The following is a 23,927-nucleotide window of genomic DNA, read 5'->3' on the forward strand; positions in this document are numbered from 1 at the left end:
TTTTTAAGTTGAAAGGAATGGTGCAAATGTAAAGAAGCTTTACCACATCTGTGAACTAAATCCTGCCGAAAGTCTTATGCAAGTCAATAAAAAAAAGATAAGCTCGTCTGTTTTATTCAATAGACCTCTCTACAACCTACCTAAGAATGAATACTTCATCTACGCAAGACCTGCCGAATCTAAAACCATACTGCTCCTCTGTAATTATCATAATGTCCTGAAATTTACATATCATTATTTTGTTAAAAGTTTTACTGCTGAACTGAGAATATTTATCCCCCTGTAATTGGAAGTGCCTACCTTATCTCCTTTCGGTATATGAGAAGAGTGATACACCTTCTTCAAGTGCAAGTAATGTCAAACTCATCTCAGGACCCCACAGTCAATACACCCATGTACTTTCAATATCGGATCCGTTTTGGGCGCTCATAAAAATTATTGTACAAATTTATTATTTCCAGTTTTACTTGGCTTTCGGTGATTGTTTCTTGAACATAAGGGGAAATCTTCAAAATTTTGTTTCTTAAATATGGCAGCTCAAATAATAAGAGTTGAAAGACCATGTAATGCTTGCTATAATCTAATAGATCTTTTGGGAACAATTTGATGTATGAATCATAGCTTTCCGCCTCACACATTTTTCTGAATTTTATTGTGTGTTTCAAGTGAAATAAAGCATGATAATTATCTATGTAGAGCATAGGTTGAAACACGTATGTTGTGCGGCAGCGATGCTGAGACATTGTAGAATCTCTGACCAGAGCAGTTGCGCTCGACTCGCAGTAGCAGTCAGTCAGTCAGTCTGCAGTAGTCAGTCCTCAGTAGTGCTTGGAGTCGGTTGCTAGCAGTAGCGGAGAGCAGTCGGCGGGCGTCGGCATCGCAATGGTCGAGATTCAGGACGAGGTATAATTTATTTAAATAAATAATCATGCAGCTTTGCGCTCATCAGATAATGTAACGAACAGTCATTGTAATTTAACTTTCAAAAATCGCCCCCAATAATAATTTTGATTTAAAAGCAATTTTAGAGACAATCATTCAAATTTCCTTCCATTTCCTTTTAACAAAGATTTTTAAAAGGTACTTCCAATGCTTTTCATGCAAGCGACAGAGAACAATAAGAGCAGAATTTTGACATGCAGTTTCACTAAGGTAAGAAATTTATTCTCGTTTCGCACAGGGCAAACACCGACTTTTCGGTTGAATTGAGTTTAGGTTATCATTACAGTTTCATTATCATGGGATTAGCGTTCATTATTTAATGGGAACTTGTACTTGAGTCAGATAGCGAGCTTTCATTTAATTGTCATTGTCATTAATATTTTGTGGGAAGCTTACACTTAGCTGTGGCCCCATTTCTATTAACTATTGTCTCCAAAATTCATTGTGGGGAGGTTACACTTGGCGACACCCAGTCCAGGATCGTATTTCGTGTGAATCTTTTGAAAAACAGTCAGATATCTGCTCTTATTTGCTTAGAGATAATTAGAATTGGCGCAACGCTTTTACTAATTTTGTGACTTTCTTTCCTCAGATCATCGGCAATTCGTTGCTCTGTTGTATTTGTGTGTTGCTTTTGTATTTGTGCTTATTTCCTTCTTGAATAATTTTGACTATTGTAAAAATGCCGCGAAAGACTGTGAATAGTGTATCGCGAGGTATTTTGAATGAAAATTCCGACTTAAACATGACCGATAGCAATTGTGATACGCAGAGTAGTGATGACAATGCTGCGTTCACTAACAGCCAGTGCATTCCAACCGCTAATGACGACTTTTACCTTAATGATGAACAATCGAACTTAATTGTCTCCTCTGTTAATTTGACGACAATTGATGACGCGGGGAGCTCTACTGTAATGAGTGCTGCCCAGCATAACACACCCGGTCTGGTAAATTCAAGTAACGTACAGACAATTTTTTCGAATGAAAATGGTCAGTGTAGTGAAAGTACGACAGATTTACTTAATTCCGAAATAATGTCTGACAGTGTACATCCGACTGACAAACCTTATTGTGAATCTCAGAATAACCAAATGGTTACGGAAAATGAGACAATTCCAGATCCACCATTAATTAGCACAGGGAACAGAAATGATGATTTTATGTCGAATCCAATTATGGCATTTTTGCTGCAAATGAATAAACAACTTAGTGAAAAGCTTGACAGCACTTCCAAACAGTTGAATAAAAAAATAGACAGCAATTCAATACGGTCGGATGAAAAACAAGACAAACTTAGTGAAAAATTAGACAATAATGATGAAAAATTCAAACAACTTAGTGAACAGAACAAACAGCTTAATGAAAAATTTGACAACAATTCCAGACAGTTATGTGAACAAATTAGAGCCGTTGCCGCGCAGTGCCATGACACTAAGGAACAGTTACGCGAGGAAATCGAGGCTTGTTCGCGAAAAAGTAGCGAAGAAATTAAGTCTGTTGCTCAGGAATTAAGGGAATTGCAAACAGCAGCAACAGAAACACTCAGAGACGAAATTAGCGGAGTCGCTAAACAATGCTCTGAAAAAGCTACACAATTACGCGACGAGTTTAAAGCAATGACAACAGAACTTTCGCGCACAATGGATGAAAAGATTGACGCGAAATTCGAACAACAGAACACTCAAATTAACGAACGTCTTAGTCTTCACATACAGAACACTGATACGCGTTTCCGCAAATTTATTGATGATCAAAATAAAGTCAAACGCCAGGTAATGGAAACAATCACTGCACAGAGACAAGAAGACAAACGTAAAATGTTTGCGAAGGCAAAAACGTATGTAGACAATAATATTGCCACAGTTTCGGACAAAATTAATACCATCGAACAGTCAAACACAGAATTACGTGACGAAATTTCTGATCTGAAATCGAAAACAGACACATACATAACAGATTTTCAAACAGTGACCGATAGACTCGAACAATTAGAACTAACACAGGATTCCGATGTCGTGAAAGCTGATGTTAAAAAACTGAACGAAACTACACGTAAATTGCAAAACCAGATTAATGCCAATGACACTAAAACCGATGATCAGGTAAAAATACTGACTGAAAAATGTGATGAATTGGCCAGTCGTATTGACGTCATCGAAACTACTAATGACAATAAATCAGACGATACTTCACCGGTTGCATTTAATCAAACACCGGAATTTCAAAATTTACAGCAGACAATTAATGAGATTGATTCGTCTAATAACACATTGCGTCGAAAACTGTCAAGTTTACAGCAAGAAGTAACAGAGATGAAAAACACTTCAGTTAATAACACATCACAGCAGACGCCACTTTTCGAACATTTGCCAGACTCACGCAGCGCGTGTAATTTGGGTAATCAACAGAGAGTGCGGGACTTAGATTCAGAAATGACACAGAGAAACAGATTCTCACACAAACCTGAACGTTTTGTTAAATTCAGTGACGAGAACGTACATTACGAGCAATTTTTATTTGTAAGAAAATCTAAGGAACATAATAATGACAGAGTACAGATACACGATTTGAACTGGTTATGTCGATTTATTTTTGTACTTTCACCAGCTTGGTCTGTAACAGTGAAACAAACTTTGAACCTGATACGACAATTTGCTTTTGTATTTTTATCAGCATTGAGTGTACTACAGAAACGACAATTAGCATGGATACAGCAATTTATTTCTGAATTTATACCGACATTGCCTGGAACGCAAAAACTAAAATTTATTTCCAGAGCGCAAAAGACCTCAGGGGATTCATTACGCTTTAATGAATATGTGCCGTAGCGAGCATAGGGCCCCGAGCTGTAGTAGTGCTGTTTCATCTTTAGTTTTCTGCACTGCTGCCTTCTCTTCTACTATCCTTTATATCTATCAAAACAGCTCTTTAACTATTGCTCTCTCTAGTATTAAGAAATAGGTAAAGAAAACCCGATAAGACAAAATTTTACCGAATGTGACAATTTTCAGTAGGCACTCCCGTAATGACAACTAACAACGTAATTTTAATATCAGAAAAAATTTTAATCACCAGTATATACAAAATTTTCAGCAACAGCGAACGCATTTTAGTAACAATAGACGTTTCTCACCACAACAGCATGAAAGTCAGCCGCTTAACATACCTAACCAACAATGCAGTCTACAAGGTCAACCAAACTTTAATGTTTCGCCGCGTGCACGTATAGTCCCAGATCCAACAAATAGTAGCGCACGACAGCAAAGGAATAACTACGTACAGAAAACACAATATTTCGACTCGTATCGCAATGCGCCGTATAGAAGTGACTATTATGACAGACGTAAAATTAACGAGCACAATTTTTCAGCGTACATTTCATTACAGTCGATCTTTTCAGCAGCAAGAATGTTAGCAACAACATATAATCATGAATGAAACAGACAATAGGTGTCATCTATAGCGTAACATGTCAGTAAGAAATAACAGAGCAGTTTAAATAGTCAAAATACCACAACATCGTCCCGTAAATAACAGCACGTATGACAGAATTTGATCAGACACAGTACAGGTAGCCTATTCCAGTAACGTAAGCAATACTTATTGACACGCAGAATTTTGTTCACGAGAATGTTATTTGAAATATGCTTTGTTGAATGCTCCACTTTTATCGCACCCAGACCTTACTAGAAATTTTTCTATTGCCACCGACAGTTCCAACACAGCTTTAGGCGTACACATTTTTCAGGAAATTGAAGAAGATGGCTCAATAGTAATTAAAAACATCGCATTTGCAAGCCGCATTTTGTCACCTGCTGAACGAAATTATTCCGTTACTGAACTGGAAACATTATGTGTTGTATGGGCTTTTACGAGATTTCGGCACTTTCTTTATGGCAGACATACCACCGTTTACACAGATCACAGAGCTATACAATTTTTACTTTCGGCTAAATTTACTCATGATAGATTAAGCAGATGGAAACTTTATTTACAGGAATTTAATTTTACGATTGTTCACATTCCCGGCACACAAAATGTTATAGCAGACGCACTTTCTCGTTCTCTCAGCAACAATCAGCAAGACGTAGCAACCAACTTCTGCAAAGCAAATTTCAGCGTCATGTACATTCAACAAGTTGCATTTGAAAATTTTATTTCATCGTCATTAGAGGACATAGCACGAGAGCAAAGTAAAGACAATGTGTGGAAAGAAATTAAACACTTTTGGCAAGATAAGAATAATGTTACGATTAGAAACCACTACACTGTACGCAATGACATTCTGTTTCGCCGCTCTCATCCAGACAGTAACAATTGGTTATTATGCATTCCTGACGAACTGGTTAACAAATTAATCTGGTACACTCATTTAAGCTACGCACATTACGGAGCAAGAAAATGTTTTCTGATACTGAGACAGAACTGTTATTTTGCCAGCATGGAAAAACGTATACGACGAGTTTTAGCGTCATGCAAAATTTGCCAGAAAGCTAAGTCTGACACCACTTCACACATTCCTCCATTATATCCCATTGTACCTGTTAAATTAAGACATATGGCCGCAGTAGACATTTTTGGTCCAATTCCGAGAACTAATAGAGGTTTTTGCTACATCTTTGTCGCTGTTGAACTCACTTCAAAATTTGTTACCTTCACTCCGTTACGCAAAGCTACTGCTAAAACTGTTTCGAAAGCATTTGTAAAGCATTTCTTATTTCATGTAGGGCATGTGATGAAAGTAATTTCTGACAATGGATCACAATTTCGTTCTGTCATATGGACACGCATGTTACGAGCTAGAAACATTTCTCCGATTTATATATCTAAGTACCACGCTTCTTCGAACCCTTGTGAACGACTAATGAAAGAAATTGGTAAACTGTGTAGAATATACTGCCACAAAAGACATGTTAATTGGGACACACACGTACACTCATTTCAAGATGTAATTAATTCCATTCCAAATGAATCCACTATGCTACCTCCGTCTGTTATACTGAAAAACGTTGAACCACCAAACAAAATCAAAGAATTAGTAACATTTCCTACATCTCGTCGATTACGACACCACGAAATAATTGACATTGCGCTGAACAACATCAAACGTGCCGCAGAGCGCCGGAGAAGACAGCAAAAACAGGTTTGTAGACACCGAGACTTTCACGTTGGACAGAAGATATTAGTACGTACACACTATTTATCCAGCAAATTAAAAGGTAAGTGCAGTAAATTTGAACTTCTATACGCAGGTCCATATCGGATTCGCAGCATTCCTCACCCCAATGTTGTACACGTCGAAACTCTGAGAACCAGAAAATCGAAAGGCAACCATCATGTGTCAAACATTAAACCCTTTATCGAATGAAACCACTTTACGATGTAACATGCTATGAGGCCGTTTACACATTTTATGACCACTTATGCAATTATATTGACATTACTAATTACTGATGATTATCGTATTTTTTTCTTGGCAAGTGCCCGGCAAGGTAAGGTTAGCAGGTCGCTTTTCTTGTCGTTACACATCAGACCATGCATATTTTCCAGATGAACTTACACATTTTGTGACCACTTATGCAATTACATTTATGTGACTACCTATTGATGATTATCGTATTTTTTCTTGGCAAGTGCCCGGCAAGGTAAGGTTAGCAGGTCGCTCTTCTTGTCGTTACACACTAGACCGTGCATTTTTTCAGATGAACTTACGCATTTTATGAATAATTATGCAATTTTCTATAATGACGCATTAATTTTATCAAATTCTCTCTCCATTGAAGTCTTTAATTATCGCATCTATTAACTACACTACATATAAGCTGAACACAACGAATGTCACATTTTGTCTTTCTTATGTATGTACGATTGTTTTTATGTTTTGTTTGTATGCACTGTGAACTAGTTAAGGTATAACACACACCATTTGACTTTGACATTTTGCCTTGTGATATCTCAACATCATGACTGTTTTACATTTTTCTTTTTTGCTGCTGCATTACGATATTCTCTGTACACTTTTTGCCTATAAACACTGTCTGTGCTTTGAGATATTACGTTTTCTGTCATGTTATGTTGTATGCTTAATTGAGTCACCATTAACCAGTCACTATTTAATGGGTATATGATTTAAATGCAAGACATTAATCTTTGTTCATCAATTTCAGAAATAAATGATGCGTACAGGAAATGAATTAAACAGAAGTGGGAATTTCACCTATGGAATAAACGAAAGAAGATGCAATAAGCTAATGAGGACGAGTAAATGGATCAGAATTAACAAGCATTAACCAGAATATATTATACACATCGCAGAATAGCAGTCTTAACTAATTTTTTCTTTCAGAATACAAAGCGATTGATGCAAGCTGTCAGACAGAACTACACATTTTAGTTTTAAGTGATGAAATATGCTAGGGATTAGGAATAGTTGTGTGATGAATAATGAAATGATTTTTGCAGATGATAATGAATGCTGATAATGAACAATGATGAAGAATATGGTACTATGAATAATGAAGTTTTTGTTTACAGGTGATGATAATGATGGAGTTATGATGATATGAATAATGAAGTTTTTCTTTACAGATGAGGATAATGTTGAAGTTATGTATTTATGCTATGTAGTTATTTAAGTATTTGTTGCAGTTTACTTTGACAGCAGGTGTTATATTGCGTAGTAGGATGACTGAAGGTTTTGGAAAGGACAGCTATGGAACACATTTTTTATACACATTTCACTACCTGTTAATTCGAAGTTCACTACTTTTCAGCATAGTCTGCGTTTCTTCTTTCAGCTCAATAATCCATTTTGTATTTTTCTTTCAGGAGAAGCTTTTTATGATACTTACTAAACTTGTTACCTATTATACCTGTTCTAGTACTTGCATTTTTTTTTTTTTACCCACTTGTATCTATCATTTATAAATGTGATAACCTTGCTACAGCTGACTCATGACGAATGACGTTACACAATCTTTTCATTTATAGGAACAACCTAGAAGCAATTTTTTCTCTTATTTCTTCTTGCTTTCCCTTATAATTACCCAAAGCAATGCATTGCTAGCAGAAAAAAACAAAATGTATTAACAGTCCCAGATAATGTCACTAGTTTATGATAATTCTGAATAACACTGATCAGCTCTGAATAGTATGTCACTTGAATAATGACTTCTTAATGATACCAAAACATAATTGCCACTATCTATTGTAATGAGAGTACTTATTATGCCCATGCTTATTAATGCTACTAATGTTTTATACTATTCAATACTTGCTGGCCACTGAGTGCCCATAATTAATGTAACTTATAATGCCCATGCTTATTAATGCTATGACTGTAATTAACTGATTTTTCTAATAATGATTTCTTAATGATATGAAGAATACTGAATGATGAATAATGTTTTATACTATTCAATACTTGCTGGCCACTGAGTGCCCATAATTAATGTAATTACTTATTATGCCCATGATTATTAAGGCTATGACTGTAATTAACTGATTTTTAATAATGATTTCTTAATGATATGAAGAATACTGAATGATGAATAATGTTTTATACTATTCAATACTTGCTGGCCACTGAGTGCCAATAATTAATGTAACTTAACGTTTTGTTAGTGTTTTCAATGATGACTTCCCATATTAATACTGAATGATGATAAATATTTTGTACTAATCGAAAGTTGCTAGGCCACTGAGTGTTAATAGTTACTTGTAAATATGTCATTTGAATGAGGAAAAATGTTTTGTAATACTCAATACTTGATGGCGATTGATTACCACTCTTGTCTTTAAATTAATTAATGAACATTTTTCTGTAATACTACATTCATGGTACAGAAATGTTCAATGACTAGAGTATGGATACCGCAAACTACTTATGTAATCACTAATCAAGACTTGTGTGTTAGTTAATGTCCTTCACCTTCTGACCTAACTACCTGAAATTATTGTAACATCCATTTGTCTTGTCCATCCTCATTATCATGGAGCACTATATTTGGTTTTTGCACTAATTCTACGTTGGTGTGCCGCCTCTTAAAAGCGTGGTGTTGACACGACATGCTGTCCACCACTGTAGGCGAAGAAACTACTTATGTAATCACTAATCAAGACTTTGTTATGGAGCACTGTGTGCCGCCTCTTAAGAGCGTGGTGTTGACACGACATGCTGTCCACCACCGTAAGCGATGAAGACGTTATTCTGGTCCCACTGTTTGGTGTACCTGGTATACTGCCAAATGATAGTATGGAATACTACTACGACGTTTCACTGTCTTGATAAGCTGATAAATACTTCTGGGAACGGAACTGCAGATTGTATCACTTAGTTGTGATTCTGTGGAAAGATATGGACTTTCAGTGCAGCTATGTGCAAACTAAAGTGCTACAACCATGATGCAATCCTTTCCTTTCCTATCCTAATAGTGAAAATCATTTTTTTACTAACACCATTTATGTTCATGGCCTATACATTTTTTCTCGATTTGTTGAACTCTAGTGCGAGTACACTTGTGTCACTTGTCGACATGATTTTTGCCATTTGTTGTCAAAATACTAAAGACATTTTCGATTTGTTTTGAAGTGCAGTATGTGTGCACTCTTGTCATCTATATTGTATATACTTTTTGTGATTTGATGATTTTTTTCTACTCTTGCGTTTATTTGTTATAAAAATGTCCAAAAGTTTTCAGTGCATGTGCACTTATGTGAATATGTTTTCAACTGAACTACAGTGCCTGTGCACTCTTCTCAATTTTCGATATGATTTGTGTTCATTCTGTATACCTTTTATGATTTATGTCATTTGTTACTCTTGTATATACATTTCGTCTTTTACTGATATGTTCTCCACTGCAGTGCATGTGCACTCATGACACTTGTCAACATGATTTTTTTTTTTTTTTTTTGCCTGTTATGAAACTGCTAAAGAATTTTTCAGTGTGTGTACACTTTGTTATCTGTCAAATAATTTGTATATACATTTTTCCTGATTTGTTTTGTACTTATATTTTGTCTTGTCTGCAATGTTTTGTAATCGGTGCATGCGCACAACATTTAATTCATGTGATACATCTAAATATTTTGTAAATGTTAATTAATTAAAAGAAAAATTTGTTACGATGGCAAGTCCAAATGACTCACCATCGCTGCCAAATTTTTGCCCCCCCAGTGGAGGGTTATGAAACACGTATGTTGTGCGGCAGCGATGCTGAGACATTGTAGAATCTCTGACCAGAGCAGTTGCGCTCGACTCGCAGTAGCAGTCAGTCAGTCAGTCTGCAGTAGTCAGTCCTCAGTAGTGCTTGGAGTCGGTTGCTAGCAGTAGCGGAGAGCAGTCGGCGGGCGTCGGCATCGCAATGGTCGAGATTCAGGACGAGGTATAATTTATTTAAATAAATAATCATGCAGCTTTGCGCTCATCAGATAATGTAACGAACAGTCATTGTAATTTAACTTTCAAAAATCGCCCCCAATAATAATTTTGATTTAAAAGCAATTTTAGAGACAATCATTCAAATTTCCTTCCATTTCCTTTTAACAAAGATTTTTAAAAGGTACTTCCAATGCTTTTCATGCAAGCGACAGAGAACAATAAGAGCAGAATTTTGACATGCAGTTTCACTAAGGTAAGAAATTTATTCTCGTTTCGCACAGGGCAAACACCGACTTTTCGGTTGAATTGAGTTTAGGTTATCATTACAGTTTCATTATCATGGGATTAGCGTTCATTATTTAATGGGAACTTGTACTTGAGTCAGATAGCGAGCTTTCATTTAATTGTCATTGTCATTAATATTTTGTGGGAAGCTTACACTTAGCTGTGGCCCCATTTCTATTAACTATTGTCTCCAAAATTCATTGTGGGGAGGTTACAAGGTACACACATCTACAAACAAATACAAAGTGGAAACTTGTTTTTTTTCTGGAAGTTCTTCGGAGTACTATGTTTAACTGTAGCAGCACTGAGGTATTCGCCAAAATGCATGTTACCAAGAAAGGGGGGGGGGTACTTCATTCTCAACAAAAAAGACAAAGATTAAAAAAGAAACAAAATTTGTTAACTGTTGGTGATTTATATTAACAAAATACTTTTTAAAGATGTATTTATGTGTATGTGTGGTCCAGTACCTGAAATACCTTTTAGCACACTCTTAGCACTACCAATGCACTTTCAATCATGTGTACTACTTACTTCATGACCACGACAAAAAATTTAAAAATACGAGTAGACTTCATTGTTTTTCACTCTTACTCTCAACATACATTTTAAAAGTGGTAGAGATGTGGAAGTAAGGCCCTGAATTTCGAAATACTGAATATGACATTTAGTGGGGAAAGTGAAATCTGCTACCAAGACTTAAATTTTTGGGTTATGTTTAGAAACAAAAGTGAAAGATATAAGACATCTGTTAGCAGAATACATTAGAAACAATAAAAATATTAAAAATATAAAATAACTGACTAGATGACCATTTTTTGAAAAGGGTAGCCTACTGGTATTTTGAGGGCTACAGCAGACTTTTAAAAACATGTTGCTGTCATAAATTATGGTCCACAAGTTTTATTAATAAAGGATATTCGTCTTATTTAAAGACATCTTTATTTTTAGAATTTACGTCAAAAGTGTAGCCGACTTTCTGGTTAACTACGTTTTGAGACTGTATACCAATTTTCATCCCTCTAATTTTAACAGTTTTTAACCGTGTGTACCAGACCATCAAAAAGGTAAACTTCAGAGAAATTCAAGTTGAAGTTAAACCTTATTTCACTACGTACCCTGCATACACCGATGCATCCCATATCCATATTCATCTTGTTTTTGGTGTGATTCTCCCTTCACTTTTATTTTCAAACTTTTTCTTCTTAGTCTTGCTGTTTTGGTGGCCTCCAACAATAATGTCTCTGTTTCGAAGAGTCTGCTGAGCTCAGGGGCTATACAAGTTTTTCACAGCACAGTAAGTATTCCCATCAATTCCATAACGGTAGATACTGACACTGCACCATCACTGCAATATAGAGCATTCAGCACACCTGTTTTCAAAGTATTTAGTCCAACCAGCACGGATTTTGGTATCAGTTCATTTATACAGGCATTGAAACCCTCATTTGTGTTGTCCTGCCACGTGATTACTTCTATACTCATCTTGTGTCACTAAGACATTAGGGGCTATAAGTCATTAAAAAGAAACAGGTGAGAACAAAATTCGGTTTTTAACAGAGCTGTCTGCGTGACACGATGGCGTCGTCATGTCTGCAGGTGGTACCTTTAAATTCCTCTACCTTTAGGGCTTTCTTCGGTACAATTTCGTCGAAGTAAACTTTTTCTTATTCAGTGATGTACAAAGAATTTCTTGACACAAAAATTTAAAATAATAGATATTTGACACTTACCCACGTACTAGTCACGTTAAGGGGGGTCGTTCATGAAAATGAAATGAATTGTCAGTTTTCAGTTGATTATGTATTAGCAGAACACGTGGACAATAAGTTCCGAAAATGTCAGCGAGGAAATCGCATCCGAATTACCTGAAAAATATTTAAATGTGTGACGCAACGTCCATCCTTAAACCTTTGATGAGTTCAGTCGGAATCCTGTCTCGACACGTTTACTGTCCTTCAGTGACACCGTAACTTCTTCCAAGAGATGGAATGACATCATCACTATTATACCCTTACAGTCGCTAGTAGACCGGTGTGAGATGAGAACACCAGTGTGAGACTGGCGCCGTGGTCGGTGGTAGCTCGCCAGTCACTGCCGTGGGCGTATCCTGGGAGCGGAGCGGTCATCCTGACTTAGTGGACAGGCCGCCAGATGGGCGAGGTCGGCTGGCTAGCGGACTGTGAAGGGGGAGGGGGGTGGGGGAGAGGCGCAACTCACGTCCTACCGCAGCAGCTCTCACCAGCTCGTCGCTGCCTGCTCTCTCTCTCTCTCTCTCTCTACACATGTTCCTGGGCTGAGTGCACGGTAGCTCGTAAAACCAGGTGCGTTCGTCTTGATTCCTTTCACTTATTTTCTTTTACTCAACAAATTTCATCATCATCTTCCTTCCAAGCATTAGGCTGTCATCTGTTCTCGACTCACAAACAAAATTATACCTATCTTGTTCGAGGCCTTCCAGTATTTCATTTGCCATTCGGCTTGTAGTTCAGGATCTTTCGAGCAATTCTGTGACCTGACATTTTCATGACGTGTTATCTCCAATCTTCACGCTTCACGAAATTTTTAATCCTTCATTCATGCTGAAAATATTTAATTTTCTCCAATATCTTCGTTTCTAGTCATGTCTCTTCTTGTGCTTCCCTTCCATGGAATAACATGGGAACCGCCATTATTGTATAGAGTTTCATGTTGATCTCTTTGTGTACTTTACAGTCCAATGTTCTGCTAGTGGTACCACAGACAGCCTGGAAATTGTGGATTTTATATTCAAGATCAGAATCCCAATCGATTCCTACCAGCGTCTAGTTTTCATTATCTCTGTTAGCTGATAAGGATATCCGCTGTCAGACATAATCTTCCACACGCTATCACGTCTCGCACGCTCAAAAGCCTTCCCAAGATCGATAAAGGATGTACGAGTTTCTATATTAAATTTATTTGTTTTCCATAATGTTTTTAATTACATACATATTGCCTGTGAATTCACGACCTGATATAAATCTATTTGGTTCTGTGACATTCTTCATGCCGTCCTTGATTATCTTAGAGCATAGTTTGTAGCCAGTTTACAAAACTGAGGCCACGACAGTTTTGTCTGAAAGTCTTGTCTGAAAAGAGAGAATAATTCTGCTGTATACCAAAGGTCTGGCATCCTTCAGTTCATCCAACAATCATTTATTAATTGTAAAAGTCTTTTAGCTATTGGTAACCCTCCACTTTTAATTTAATTTAGTCCGTCAGTTCCAGTGCGTTTCCTGTTCTTATTCAACAAACGTAACAGCCCGCAATGAGCCGAAGGAATGAGTCCTTCGAGTGTTAAATAAAACAAACATTGCAGTAAAATATTAAGCACGTGCGAGAAAGAGGCTAAGGAAGAGGAATAAAAAAACGAATTTTCACCTTTTGCTGACCCAGTAGCCGGAACGACAGGCATATTCCTACGATAACGTGGCCACCAGAGAACTTCGCTCGTGTCAAGAAAGAGTGAAAGTCTTCCTTGCAATTTTAAAACCGATCTAGGTCTCCGAAAGTCCGTGATGTACCGCATTTCACGCGAATGTTTCACGACTTACGTGAGGCAGATTAGCAGGACAATCGAAAAGAGAAATGAGGAACGCGAGCGACACATGCATGAAACGGTAGGGGGCTAAGAGCAGGGACTGGTAAGGTGCTGATGGTAAGGAAAATCTTCCAACATATTTATTTACCATATAAGCCGAACACTACATTACAAAGACGAGTAATACTTATTCGCCCTACAGGCCAAGTTAAGCACAACGAGTACGAATTATTATGTTCTGGGCTATGTCCCAATGTTAGTAAAATTTTAAAAAATTGTATATAAGAACAGAGCTCTTTTTTTTAATCAGTTGTCCCAAAGTTAGAAAAATTTTAAAAAATATAAATAAGAACAGAGCTCTTTTATTGAATCAATTGTCCCAAAGTCAGTAAAATTAAGAAGTATTTCTATATAAGAACAGGTCTCTTATTTTAAACAAATCCATGCAAATTATTTAACCTTCCTAATCATTAGAAAGTCGCCGCAGAGGTACTTTCTGAATTCAACAACAGTTTTACAACATGATGAAACATCTAAGACCTCAAGATAGATCAATGCCTTACTTCTAAAATTACGAACAGGATCACTAACAAATTATCAGCTGTTACCAATTATTTAAGGCAAGTAAAGTGGCTGAGGTAGATCAATTAGGAAAATCACGTTAACCGGCTCGGTTTCGCCGGACGTACCAGACACCTGCTCTATTCAGTACTGATTTCAAAAATGCACACGAAAGTATGTTAATTTTACATAATATGAATTAAAGCATGAAGGAAAAGCGGGAAAAGTAAGAGAATAGAAAAAAGTGATGGTACAGTGGTTTATAAATCGGAGAAAGCGTTGGGCAGCAGGAAAGAATATGTGAGTTACGTACATGAGACCGCTAAAAAACAACGACATTGAATCAGAAGAGGTAACGACATTTGTACACGAGGACAAAGGATGCTGCAGCTTGGAATGAGAAGCGGAAAGGATGTTATGAGAGATGAAGACAATAAGGCCAGTGGAATTGATGCGTTACCAGTAGAGTTGTTTAAGGGCCTTGGAAGTAGGGGTGTGAAAGTGATAACTTACCTATGTAATAAAATATACAAAAATGGTGAACGGCCGATGAATTTCTCACGACAGTAATGATACTGACTGAGAAGAAGAGAAATGCCAAGAAATGTGAGTATTTTAGATCCGTAAGTTTGACTTCTCATGCAGCAATGGTCCCACTAACAGTGATAAATAGAGTAATTGTTGGAATGCTGGACAATAGTATTTGAGAGGAAAAGTATGGGTTTCGAACAGGGTAAGGTACAAGAGTTGCAGTTGGACTGTTCAAAATGTAGATGAGAGATACACTGAAAGAGTAAGAGAACTTTATATTCTTTCCATTGACTTAGAGAAATCCTATAATAGAGTGCAGTGGAACAATATTATGGTCATTCAGAGCATAAATGGAGTCGAATGGAGGTACACAGATTACGAATTATACCTACATCATAAAACGCGAGTAGGGATTGGGTATGAGACGAGAAAGGAAAGCTCTCTATGGAGTCGCCAATCAATAAAGCACAATTGGAAAGGGAGAGTGGCTTGTCTGTTCTCTCTCCCCAATACTGCTGAACATATATTTGGAACTAATTATTCAGAAATGTTTGTAACGTAAAATTGGAGTACGGGTTCGTGGGAGGATGATAGGATGTATTCGACTTGCGGATGGCATGGTGTTACTGAAAGGGAAAGAAAGAACTACAGCTGGAATATTAAAAGAAAAGACCTCAGAGGAATTCAAAGTGCTTCATATGGAGTATAGTCTTAAACGGAGCTGCGACATGAACACTGAGGAAAGAGGAGGAAAGAAGAAGCGTCTGAGATGTGGATTTGGAGGAGAATGGAGGGATAGGATCGGTAGAAAAAATGAGAAAGGAAGAGGTGTTGAGAAGAGTTGGGGAATAGATACAAATTTTAAAGTAATCTCCGAGAGGAAACACAACTGTCTTGGACACTGAATTAGGTTATTTACTGATCGATTCTGTGGAAGGAACAGTGAATGGAAGGTGATGGAGAGGACGCAGAAGATACCAGATGATGGACAGTATAATGAGAGAAACCAGTTGTGAGAAAACAGTTAATGGAAGGCGTCGGAATAGACACAGAAGATAAGAGATGATGGACAGTATAATGAGAGAAAACAAGTTGTGGGGAAACGAAGATGGTAGCCAATGACATGGCTGCATAAACCTGGCGTAGGGCGGAAAATTGATGATGATGATGACAGAGCCAGCCGCTGTGGCCGAGTGGTTCTAGGCGCTTCAGTCTGGAACCGCGCTGCTGCTACGGTCGCCGGTTCGAATCCTGCCTCGGGCATGGATGTGCGTGATGTCCTTAGGTTAGTTAGGTTTAAGTAGTTGTAAGTCTATGGGACTGATGACCTCAAGTGTTAAGTCCCATAGTGCTTAGAGCCATTTGAACCATTTTGATGATGACAGACCCCAAACATGTCAGACGAAATAAGAGCAATTAACTGAGTTCTTTTGACCCACAGGCACTTGTGGTTAACAGAGCAGAATTTACGTAAGGACACAAATTAAAACACAGACCTTCACTGGCAATGAAAAATATGAAAAAAATTGTAATCCCGGAAGTGCGCACACCAGTTGTGTTGGTAAAGAATAATATTAACAGGCAACGAAAATTTAAGAAAGGCTCAAAGGTATGAAACCCACACATCAGTTGTGCTGGTAAATATCAAGGATTTGCATTGAGGACTCGCTAAAACGTAAGTTCTCTTGCACACGAGTAACCGCTAAAGACACAGTGATGCTAATCCAAGTTCAAGTCTTCAGGCAAAACAGGACTAAAAATGCAAGCCAAATCAGCTCTCTGTTGCAAGTAGTTACTTTAAAATGGATCCCTTTCGAGCTAGTGGAGCATCGTCAGAATTTCTTAGACTATGTAAACTGCACTTGTCACAAAATAGACAATGAATGTAGCTTGACTGCAGCTGTCAAATATACGGTTTAGAGTGTCAAAGAATTTCTGAAGATACGCCTCTACCACGAAACGCGTCGGTTCTAAAATAAATACCTGCAACAGGGACCGTATTTTTATTTGAATACTGGAGTTACTGTTGTTGGAACAGGCCTGAAATGGAATGAAGAAGAATATTTATTAACGTATAACGAAATTCAATAGCAAAGCACTGGGTTTCCAGGAACTGCATGGGATACTGAAGTACATGGTACTCATTGTATGTCCGCCACCCAAAGCAGGAGGATAAAGGGCTAGTTGAACTCCAAAATATCGCTTAGTTCCCCCACGCTAGGGAAGCACCAACTCCTCAGTAGACGTAGGTACGCTACCCAACGGAAACACGGTTCATGGAAATTTGGCAAGCAAAAAACCACGGCTAACAAGCCCGGGCTGCGATATAACAAGACTCCTTCCGAGTTACTCAACCCCCAAAGGACATACCGTAGCGTGAGATGCGCCCAGGCTTAAGCCCCGCTCGACGCAGAACAAAGGCGCCACCTTATGAGACAACAGAGACACGGCTACTATACCGCAACGAGACTCTAAGAGGTTCCACTAGCATCGACACTGATACGACCGCGCCCGCTGCTCAATCCCATTACATCAATCAAGCAACTCAGCTTTCGCCGAGCGCTGCCTCGCCATATCTAATTGTGAAATATAATATGATGAGAGCTGTCTCCCGCTGCATATGCCAAGCTTCTAGGACAGCTCAGTTAAGGAGTCTTTCGAAATCAATACGTCGGAATACCTATTTAAGAGCAACGGAGCTTTCAGTTCAAACAAGGTTAGACATCTCGTCCTGTATTTATTTACATCTCCACGGTCCTCAAATCCACCTGAAATGGGAAACGCTGAGAGAACTGGCGTTTCACGGGATATCTCTGCTGGCTCTGAAAAATCAAAGGGCTTAGTGGCTATCGGAAGCAGAACTACAGTGATCAGTATGGACAAATGAACGTACAGCAGATAGGCAAAATAATGTGAACAGTGATAGTAGTGGGATGGTTGTGTTTGATGGTCAAAAACACAGTAAAGGCACGTGTCACGCTGGACTACGCGTGTTCAGCACGGACTAGGCATCAGTGCAGGTCGTTTAAGAATAGTCGGTACTCTGCATATGCGTTCCAGCGCCGAGGCTGATGTGCGACGAAAGACCTACCAGAGTTTCAAAGAGGACAGATTGTGGGGATCCGATTAGCTGGAGCATCAGTAACCAAGGCAGCCACCTTACTGAATGCTTCAAGAGAACCACAGCAGCCTACACAAAACATGAAAAGACATCATTGTGTAAACGTAATAGTGGGAGCAAATAAAATCTAAATAAGAGAAATCATCGTACGCTAACACGAATTGTGTCAAAACAACACAAAACTACAGCGGCTAAAGTGACTGCAGAGCTCAATAGCCTTCTTCGACACCCCGTATCTGTCGACACTGTGCGTCGAGAAATCGATAAAGCGAATATTCATGGACGAGCTGCTATATCGAAACCATTGGTGACGACAACCAACTCAAAGAACCGTAAAACATGATGTCAGGAGCATAAATCCGGGACAGCTGATCAGTGGAAACACGTAATACGGTCCTACGAGTCTACGTTTTAGTTATTTCCAACATTTTGCCGGGTTTACGTCTGTAGAACACGGAAAAAAAACCTACAATCCTGAATGTTTGATTCCAGCGGTTAATCACGGAGGTGGTAGTGTGATCGTGTGGGCAGTCATATCAGGGTATTCTGCTGTTCCCAACATTTCTCTCAAAGGCCGTGTCACAGCCAGTGTGAACACAGTAGACGATCAGGTGCACTCCATGATTCAAATGTTGTTCCCCAACAATGACGCCATATTTCAGGACGATAATGCACCCATTCACATAGACAGGACAGCAAAATCGTGGTAAGAGAAGCATGCAGCTGAACTGCAGCGTCTTCTCTGCACCAGCACAGATCCAGGACTATAACGTTTCGAACCCTTGTGGGCGATATTGGTACACAGACTCCGGAGCAGGTACAATCATTATATGCCAGTGTTCCAAGAAGAATCGCAGCTGTATTACGGGCAAATAGGTGTCCAACCGTTATTAATAAACCATTCCCAAGTAAGTACAGGTGTTTACGTTATTTTGCCCACCCCCTATACAGTAGTTTCGATTCTACGTAAATGTGGCTGCTCCTTGGCGTCAGTTGGTAAGACCAGTCGTTACGTACAAACGCATTTTTCATTTTTGCCAAAGGCTTTCAGACTCGATGTTATGATAGACTTTACCTTTAAAGTAAATAATGACTCTCTCGAATATAGACTATTCTTGAAGCGTAACTCATTGTTTTTGTTTTCACCCGAGAAGCAATAACCGAGCACGGCCAGCAGGTAACAACTGTTGCATTAAACGCAGGCGTGGGACGTCGTTTTTATTTCTGTTACTTCGGCCGGCACCGATTCGCCACTTGGTCGTCTCGCGGCGCGAGTCTATTAACCGGGTATATTGTTCCACCCTGCGCAGCGCCGGTAACGAAGCTCCACAGTAAATAAAAGAAGGATGGTCCGGCGGGATGGCGCCAATTATGAGAGCGACGCCAGCGCCAGTAATTTCGGACGGGGCTCGCACGCCGACGACGACAAAAAGCCGCGCGATCCAAGATGGGGGGGGGGGGGAGGGGGTGAGGTACGGACGAAGGCGCGCACGCGAACGCCCGCGCCCGAGACAAATTGGAGAGCAAGCGGCTGCTCCACAGACAAATTGAAAAAGAAATAAAGAAAGAAAACAAAAATATAAGACTGCAGCGTCGACGCCACCCGCGTGGAGTGGCTATGGTACTCGAGGCAGAAGGAGGGGGTTAGCTCGGTGCAGGTGCGGAATTAAGATGGTCTCCGATGGTGAAGGGGCTGCTGGTGACGTAACAAGCCAGGCAGCGCCGTGGGGCCCGTCCTCGTTAGCTTCTGACCGGTCCGAGGACGCCCGAAGACGCTCCCAGGGCAGCCTTTTGCGGTTTTTTCCCAGAGCTCCTGGAAACCGGCTGAAAAGACATCACGTCCTAACAAGTATCTAGCTCATGCTGCATAAAGAAAAAACCCAGTAAACTCAACACACTGTTAAGGTATTCGTCCACTGCACAGTGGTGACAACTACTTTGTCACAGCCTCAACTTGTTCTGTTTCATCCATTCATATATTCTTCAAAGTGGGTTACCCACACATATATTTATTGAAAGATTATTGGATTTATTAAATTTGTCATTTTTTCAAGTGTAATCGCCATTAATCTTAATACACAATTGGCCATTGAAATTGCTACACCACGAATATGACGTGCTACAGACGCGAAATTTAACTGACATGAAGAAAATGCTTTGGTACGCAAATTATTAGTTTTTCAGAGCATTCACACAAGGTTGGCGCCGGTAGCGACACCTACAACGTGCTGACACGAGGAAAGTTCCCAACCGATTTCTCATACACAAACAGCAGTTGACCGGCGTTGCCTGGTGAAACGTTGTTGTGATGCCTCGTGTATGTAGGAGAAATGCGTACCATCACGTTTCCGCCTTTAGTAAAGGTCGCATTGTAGCCTATCGCGATTGCTGTTTATCGTATCACGACAAAGCTCCTCGCGTTGGTCGACATCCAAAGACTGTTAGCAGAACATAGAATCGTTGGGTGCAGCAGGGTAATACGGAACGCCGTGCTGGATCCCAATGGCCCCGTATCACTAGCAGTCGAGATGACAGTCATCTTATCCGCATGGCTCTAACGGATCGTGCAGCCACGTCTCGATCCCTGAGTCAACAGATGGGGACGTTTGCAAGGCAACAACCATCTGCACGAACAGTTCGACGACGTTTGCAGCAGCATGGACTATCAGCTCGCAGACCATGGCTGCGGTTACCCTTGACGCCGCATCACAGACAGGAGCGCCTGCGATGGTTTACTCAACGACGAACCTAGGTGCACGAACGGCAAAACGTAATTTTTTCGGATGAATCCACGTTCTGTTTACAGCATCATGATGGTCGCATCCGTGTTTGGCAACATCACGGTGAACGCACATTGGAAGCGTGTATTCGTCATCGCCATACTGGCGTATCACCCGGCGTGATGGTATGGTGTGCCAGTGGTTACACGTCTCAGTCACCTCTTGCTCGCACTGATGGCACATTGAAGAGTGGACGTTGCATTTCAGATGTGTTACGACCCCGTGGCTCTACCCTTCTTTCGATCCCTGCGAAACCCTACATTTCAGCAGGATAATGTACGACCGCATGTTGCAGGTCCTGTACGGGCCTTTCTATTTCAGAAAATGTTCGACTGCTGCCCTGGCCAGCACATGTTCCAGATCTCTCACCAATTGAAAACGTCTGGTCAATGGTGGCCGAACAACTGGCTCGTCACAATACGCAGTCACTACTCTTGATGAACTGTGGTATTGTGTTGAAGTTGCATGGGCAGCTGTACCTGTTCACGCCATCCAAGCTCTGTTTGACTCAATGCCCAGGTTTATCAAGGCCGATATTGCGGCCAGAGGTGGTTGTTCTTGGTACTGATTTCTCAGGATCTGTGCACCCAAATTGCGTGAAAGCGTAATCACATGTCAGTTGTAGTATAATATAATTGTCCAATCAATACCCGTTTATCATCTGCATTACTTCTTGGTGTAGCAATTTTAATGTCCAGTACTGTACATTTGTCCCACTTTATCGCCTTCATTGAAAATTGTTTGCTGTTGGCTGCAGATCCATGATATTTGCTATGCGTGCACCTCTTAGAACGAAGCAAATCGACGGCCTCAAATGTCTTTCTTCAGGATTCCAAATTTGTGGAAATCGCCTGGGGACAGGAAAAGACCTCCCGGAGAAACTTCTGCTACGTATTCAAACCAATACTGGAGACATGTGGACTGAATGTTACTGTGGCGCTCTGTAACGAACAGTAGAACACATTATTAGTGAATTCCCAATAAGGCCGTTGGAGGAGAATCGAAAGACTTCACAAAATTCTTCTCGAAAGGTTACTGCATGGCTACCTTCCATACACAGCGAGTTCTGTTGTAACGATGACGTTTGTAACTATTTTTAAAGTTCACTTGTTACAATTTTGTACTTGTTTTCTAATGTCTGCAATGTTTGTGCCTTTTCTTTTACTCTTTTACGTCGGTAAATTTGTTCTAAAGTTTTATCTTAGGCTACACAACTTAGTCAGTTAGTACAGTATTTAGAATATAAGCTTCGTATGTCAGTGAACGCTTTCAAATGAAGTAGTGTACTACCTCACATATCACAAGAAGACGACGAAACAAATCGAGGCGGTGCAGTTTTTGAGAGGAGTGGTTCGTGAACACAAAGGAAGAGCTTGAAAAATTTATATTTTATATATGGTGTAGCTCAAAGAATGAGAGATGTAAGTACACATAATGCTTACCATACGTTAGCAGATCTTTCCGGAACAGTTTGACGTACAAACCACTGCTTTTGGTGCGGCGTTTTTTTCTGAATTGTACGTTTGTTGCGAGTGAAACAGAGAATGTTAATTATTTATGTGCAGTATAGGTACACATGTCTCGAATTAAAAACAAAGTAGTAGCTTGATTTTTATCAAGAAGTCATTAAAATTTTATGTTTGAAGTGGACTTTTAAATTTTGTTCATATCATTACGGTTTAAAAAATTTTTAACAGCGATTATCAAAAATTGCAATAATTAACTCAGAGTTTTTCTTTATAAAGTATTTAATTTTCAAATGTAAGTCACAAAAATATTCCACATTTTAATTAAGTGTGTATTAGGATGGTACACAAAATTGCAGCATTTTATCTTTAACAGTTTTTAACAAACGTTTACCAGAACATCAAAGACCTGAAGTTCTGGGAAATAGAAGGTAAAGCTTGTTTTCCTACCCATATCCTTATTTATCTGGATTCTGGTTTCGTTCGCCCTAATTTTTTTTTTCAGACTTCTTCTTCTCGTTCTTGTTATTTTGCTGGCTTCTATCGCAGTTTTTTTTTTATAGTCCTGGCAGAACAGTTTTTGGTATCCGTTCCCATATACTCTCATCTCTGTTCTGAGTTTTAACATGTACTTTCTTCTCCAATAATCTTGTGTCACTAGGACATTAGAGATTAAAAAATCGTAAAAAACAAATAAGAAGAAAATTTTGTTTCGAACAGAACTGTCTGCGTGACATGGGCTTCTCGTCTTGTGAGCACACACTTCTGAATTCTTTTAACTTTGCGTCTTTCTTCGGTACAATGTCCACGAAGTAAACTTTTTTTTGTTCAGAAAAGTACACAGAACTTTTTAAGACAAAAATTTTAAAAAATCGGCTTTTTGACAGTAACTGACGTACAAGTTCCTTAAGGGATTGCACGTATATTGCGAGGAGTCTTTTTCAGGTCCATTAGCAGCAATCCAGATTTCGGCTACACTGGATGCTTCTTCCTGTTAGCACCCATAGCAGATTTGTTAATGGCCACATCCTTAATGACTGTACCGTTTACGGTATGTTAAACTTCTGTTTCGCCATGTTTCCAGACAGAAGTGAAGAAGTCTCACAATATTTTACTCTTTTTCACCATACAGAAATATCCATAATTTCCGTTTTGTCACGGCTGCATGTATCCCAACTATTTCGCCGTAAAGTATAACACATCCTCTACGGATCGAGCCAACAGTTTTCAGCGTAGGTATTTTTGGCAAAGGCAGAATGCTCTTATGCCTATCAAAATCCTACAACCAGCTACCA

This window comes from Schistocerca nitens, chromosome 1 (genome assembly GCF_023898315.1).
Source record: "Schistocerca nitens isolate TAMUIC-IGC-003100 chromosome 1, iqSchNite1.1, whole genome shotgun sequence".
In the NCBI taxonomy this organism is placed as follows: Eukaryota; Metazoa; Arthropoda; class Insecta; order Orthoptera; family Acrididae; genus Schistocerca; species Schistocerca nitens.